The sequence below is a fragment of the Osmerus eperlanus genome, chromosome 7 (assembly GCF_963692335.1).
Source record: "Osmerus eperlanus chromosome 7, fOsmEpe2.1, whole genome shotgun sequence".
Classification (NCBI taxonomy): domain Eukaryota; kingdom Metazoa; phylum Chordata; class Actinopteri; order Osmeriformes; family Osmeridae; genus Osmerus; species Osmerus eperlanus.
Window position 1 is genome coordinate 368597 of NC_085024.1, and position 6219 is coordinate 374815.

Sequence of the window (6219 nt, forward strand, 5' to 3'; positions counted from 1 at the left end):
ACACATGCACACACAGACAAGTGCACACACACACACATACAGACATGCACAGACACATGCACACACACACATGCACACACACAGACACATGCACAGACACATGCACACACACACATACAGACATGCACACACAGTAGCTCACACACACTCACACACAGTATCTCACAAACACAGTTTGTGAAGCAGCTGACATCGACATGCTTCAGTAGAGCTCTCCACTCTGCAGAGTGACAATCAGCCCGTTCATCTACCCTCCATCTTTTTGCTGACACCGGCATCTTTCATCAACACACAGTGCTTCAATTCCAGATCACACACACACTGCCTCCGGTAGAGGCTATTCAGCCTGACAGTTCTATTCACCTTATTCCGGAAGTCACGATGGGCACCGCCATCCGCGTATTCTTATTTCCGGTTTAGATACTTTCCGCTTTATAACGGTACTAAAAGAGAATGTCTTAAACAGGCTCTGGTACTAATTTAAGGCTAATAGAGATGCCCAGCGTCAACTGCAGTTCAGCTGAAGTTCAGCTGAGTTCGAACAGCTGGAGAAAACGGAATCAGACCCTGTATTATCATTGTTTTGACCATGGAAAGAAGAGGTCCGAGTGTTGTGGGCCGACTTACTTTGCATCGACCTCCAACCAAAGTTGAGGATCTACTTTTCTCATTTCTCACTTTTATACTTTTTAATATATTAAGGTTTTTGTGCAAATTATTCTCCCATTAAAAGTAATGGTAAATCCTTTCAAATCATTAAAAAGCTTCCTCCTCTTTCAAACGTAACTACTTCAGCATACTTTCAGCTAGAGACACCATTCAACCTTTAAAATGTTCACAAGACATTCAGCTATTCCCAAATGATTCATCTTTTTAAAATATTCAGCCAATTTTGAATAATGACAGTTTGAAATACATTAAAATGTTTGCTCCTTCTTGATTTTTATGAATGAGCAGCAAGCAGAGTGGCACACTGCTGCCTGCTCTTTTTCTGATATTCAACTAAATTGTCAAACAAATTCCTCTAACTTTCATATAGTTTAACTTACAGTAACAAGTTATACCTTAAAATGTAGGAAAAATTGTCCTCTTTCAGCCAATGTAACTTCTAAAGAGCTCACATTTACAGATTTTCAGCTATGATCCTTGAAGCGAGAGCAGCCTTTCAAATTCTCTCACTAACTTCAATGGAGAGGTGGGTAAAATTCGTCTTTTTGACGAGATTTTGAAACTGCCGGTAGAGTCGTATTTCTGACCGCAGACATATAAAGGACATCTCTGGTTTCAGCAGAGTCTTGGGTCTCGGAAAATATTTTTTGATTGGACGTATAGTTTTGCGTCTAGGTTAACTTGTTTGAGGTGTGGATTCTAGGTACATTTCTGTTATTCTCTCTGCCCAGCTCGTTAGCGATCACAGCTGCGCCATCGTCGTGGCAACCAAACAGACACGCAACGTGAAAGCAGAATTGGGTACACGTTTTTGAAACTGCAGGTAGAGTTGTATTTCTGACCGCACAGACATATAAACAGGGGTGCAGGTGGGCTTTTTGAACTGGGGGGGACCAAGCTGTTAGCAAATGATTCCAACTCAATTAGTTATTTTGTGTAATGTTATATATATGTATATACATATATACAGTACCAGTCAGACTGGCAATGTTTATTGCAACTTCAGTATATGAAGCTGCAATAAACATTAGTATGTCAATCACGCACCAAAACTTCATGCCCTCTGCAAATGTTTTATTTAAACATTTTGCTGATCTCAGCAGGATGTAAATTATTACAAATATAACAATGTGTATGTAAACGGTATAAAGTATAAACACTTAAACAATAGATTTACATAAATAAAATAAGTATAGCCTTCATAGCATGAAATGTGAAATGAAATTTACACTTTAAATTAAATATTCGGAATTCCCTCTGCAAGTATGACTTTTCTTTGTAATTGTTTTTCCAATAATAAACAAAATGTATTTAAAAAAAACCCAGAAAAAAACGAATTCCCTCTGCAGCCAAACAAATTTACCCTCTAGAGGCAGACTCAATAGGTCCCAAAAACATCTCTCCTCCTTTCATTTCCCTGAAGATATTGCTGGTCTGTCTGTCTTGTCTGTCCAGTTTGTCAAGTCTGTCTTGGTGAATATGGCACACAGCAATGCCATTGAGCCTTTTTTGTGTCATGGTTGATGGCAACCAATAGGTTAATGAAAGGGAGCGAGCCAAACATTTCAATTTTAACCAGCCAAACGAACGGGGCTACTAACGTCATCTTCATGACAAACAGGAAGACGCCAAGCCCAAAAGCACAAACGCCGGCTCCAAAAATACTTTAAATAAGCATAATACACTTTGCCCCCGTCCCCAGTGCCATCTGCGCGCATGCATATAAAGGATATCTCTGGTTTCGGCAGAGTCTTGGGTCTCGGAAAATATCAGTTTTTTGGGGGGATTGGACGTACAGTTTCGCGTCTAGGTTAACTTGTTTGAGGTGTGGATTCCAGCTACATTTCTGTTATTCTCTCTTATGATCGAGCTAGCGCGATGGCTCTCCATAACTAAAAACGGTTGGACTTTTTTTTCCACAATCGACCAAATTGGCCAAACAAGGTACGTACATTGAGCTTTAAGTGTACATAATCTAGCTAGATCGTTTTTATTTTAGCAAGTTTCACAGAAATCTGTAAAAATCGAGGCTCAAGACTGTCATAGCTGACCGTCACGAACAGCCAAACCGGGGTCGCGTAACAGTGCGTTCACACTGCAGCGGAGCGGGCGGCGCGTCGGCTTCCATTTCATTTTCAATGAAACCAGGCGTTGACGCTCGCGTAGGGCATTTTGGGAAGGCGAGCGGAGCGGAGCGTTGCAAGTTGGATTTTCTCAACTTTATGTAAATGAGGAGCGTGAAAACGCTAGCGTTGGCCAATCGGATTGGTTTCTTGTTTCTTGTAACGTAGCAACCGTTGGTCATGATAAACATTTCTAGGTTTCACAATTTCAAGATGGAGGAGAAACTTTTCGTATGTGTCTGCACACCCAGTTCTGTTCAGAACAAAGTTACTAATGTGACGAGCCTGAATTTAAAGATTACATTAAACTAATAATGCATGGTGCATGGTTGCCGATGTCGTCATTGTTCCTACTGTGTTTTTATAGCCTACTTTTAAATTCAGTCTCGTCACATTACGTGACTGTTCTGTGCCACTGCTAGCGCGCTAGCCCAGCCTACAAACGACTGGTTGAGTGACCGGTGGCGTAACATGTATTCTACTGTAATCTTGCACTAGTAAAATCTTGCACTTACATAAATGTTGTGTAAAAGTGGTATTTTGATCGATATTGTGAGTACATGAACCCAAATCTGCATGCTTGGCCATGACTACAACAGTGACCTTAGAGAACTACAACTCTGTATTAACTTGTCTAACACACCCCCGTGCGTGGTGTATTGTGGGAAGGCAAGCGATGCAGAGCGTTAAAAACGCTGCAGTGTGAACGCAGCGTAACTGTTTGCTGCAGCTGGCGTTAATCCTACGAACAAACGCTTCGTAACTGGAAAGTTTTCACTTTTAATTGACAATATTGAACACAGATGTTAAGTAACCTGTCTTTACTCTAAATATCTTCTCCGTTTTCAATTTGAAGCAGTATCTAGCTTACTGTAGGAAATCTCCCATTGCATCCTCTCTCTAGCTTCTTCGGCTAAAGTCAGATGGACGACGATGACGATGCATGCATTATTCACGCCTACGGTGTTAATACAGTCTGTAAAAATACCACTTTGACACACTTGCAAGAAATGATCCGCTTCAAATTCTTCTGAATTATTTCTCTTTTTGCATTTTTCTTCTCTTTTCTGTAGTTTTATGCCTTCGTCCAGCTCCTGCCCCTTTCAAAAATACCTTTCGGGCGCTTTGAAGCTTCAGCTTATAACTTTCTACTAAATTTTCAGCTTTTTTTTAGCATGGTCAGCTATCCCCATTCAGGTTTTCAGCATTCTCACTGCTGTTTCGCAGGAACAGCCTTTTCTAGTTGGGTGTGCTTTGCCTTCGGCAAGGGCACAACCTTTCTTCTCTCACATATATATTATTATTATTTATTTTTTAATTTCTTTTTGCCCCCCTAAAACTCAGTCAATATTTGGCCTACATAGACAACGTAGGTGTCAAAAGTTTAGTCTTGGTAGCGATTGAGTTGCTTCTATTGGGATTTACGTTCCGTTGCATGGTTTAGGCTCAAGTTAAGTTTTTGTGGCGAAAAGTGAAGCTAACGGTGGCTAATTTGCTAGCCACAGTCACTGACGTTACTAACGTCACTAACGTCACGAAAACACGCGTGACTACCTTTGGCAGAACATTCGTTTCGCATCTGTTAACTTGGGGGATAGCTAGGCTAACTATAGCTTTACTGCAAGGCAGCTGCAGAAACGCCACAAGCAAAGAGGCCAGGGTGATAACTATTTACTCATTTTACTTTGTGATATGACACACAATTGTGATGTGTAATGTACAATATAAGCTGATATTATTAAGGAAGTACATCTACTTTCGGAAACAGTAGTCTACTATTTCACTGAAGTATTAGCATCATGACATTAGCCTCTGTTGCCCGGGCAACACATACTACAGTGGTCTATGATGTATCTGTTTTCAATCGTTAAAATAAACATTCCTCACATATACATTTTCGTTGTAGGATTTATTCTGACATTAGTAAACGATTTGTTGGTGAAATTACCATTACCTGTGGTTTCAAACCAGTGTAGCTCACTGCAACGCTGTAGCTTATTTGAGACACACTACAAAAACATCTACACTACACAGCTGTTTAGGAAGTCAAACGGCGACAGAACATGTTTGGCACTCCCCTTACTTAAATCAAAAGTCTATCTAACTACTAACCTGAACTTCATTGCCACAGCCTAAACGTTGTCAATCTGTTCATGAAAATAATTAATTTCAGCCTAAACCGTACAACGGAACGTTAAATCCAATTCAACCAACGCAATCGCTACCAAGACGAACACAGCAGTAGTCTAGTACTGTAACGTAATAGTACAATTTACCGGGGCAGCTTCTCCACACAGGGCTATATCGCATTTTGCGTTGTTACTGACAATGATCGCTACCAGTGAGGTTTTTATGAATGAGCGATTTTCCACTAAATAAATGTCAAGCTTATTTATGTTTTTGGGGGCATATTTTCAGTTAGCAGATGGTACTGTTTGAATCGCGAATCCATCTTCTACTGCCGGTAACGTCGTAGAATAATCTTCAAAGGGGGTTCTTTATTAATGAATGAATGCAATATGAGTAGGCTAAATGCCTGAAAATATCACGAGAAGGGAAAACTTAAAAGGACGTTTAGGTCATAGAGATTAGGTCAATTTTTACACCGGTCTGCCAAATTTATTCGTTTTGATTCAACGATGAGGCTGCCTCTTGCAGGGGAAATGAGAAGACATCATATTTCATTCTACGCTTCACTCGTATTTTGAGTTGTAAATGAGCAGCAAAAAAAAGATGCTTTTAAATCTATGTAATCTTTATAAATATTCAAAAACGGACCCCTATGCAACCGACGCAAGCAAGCACACCCTACAATTTCCCCAGAAATTGTACCCTCTCTAGTTACTCATTGTACTTTGTGATGTGAAACACAATTGTGAAATGTAATGTACAATATTAGCTGATATTATTAAGGAAGTAGACCCACATCTACTTTCGGAAACGGTAGTCTACTATTTCACTGAAGCATTAGCATGACATTAGCCTCTGTTGCCCGGGCAACACATACTACAGTGGTGTATGATGCATCTGTTTTCAATCGTTAAAATAAACATTCCTCACAAATACATTTTCGTTGTAGGATTTATTATGACATTACAAGTAAACGATTTGTTGGTGAAATTATCATTACCTGTGGTTTCAAACCAGTGTTGCTCACTGCAATGCTGTAGCCTACGCGAGACACACTACAAAAACATCTACACAGCTGTTTAGGAAGTCAAACGGCGACAGAACATGTTCGGCACTCCCCTTACTTAAATCAAAAGTCTTTCAATAGGTGAAACTATCTGACTACTAACCTGAACTTCATTGCCACAGCCTAAACTTTGATGAAAATAATTAATTTCAGCCTAAACCGTACAACGGAACGTTACATCGAATTCAACGCAATCGCTACCAAGACGAACACAGCGCTGTGTTCGCGTGT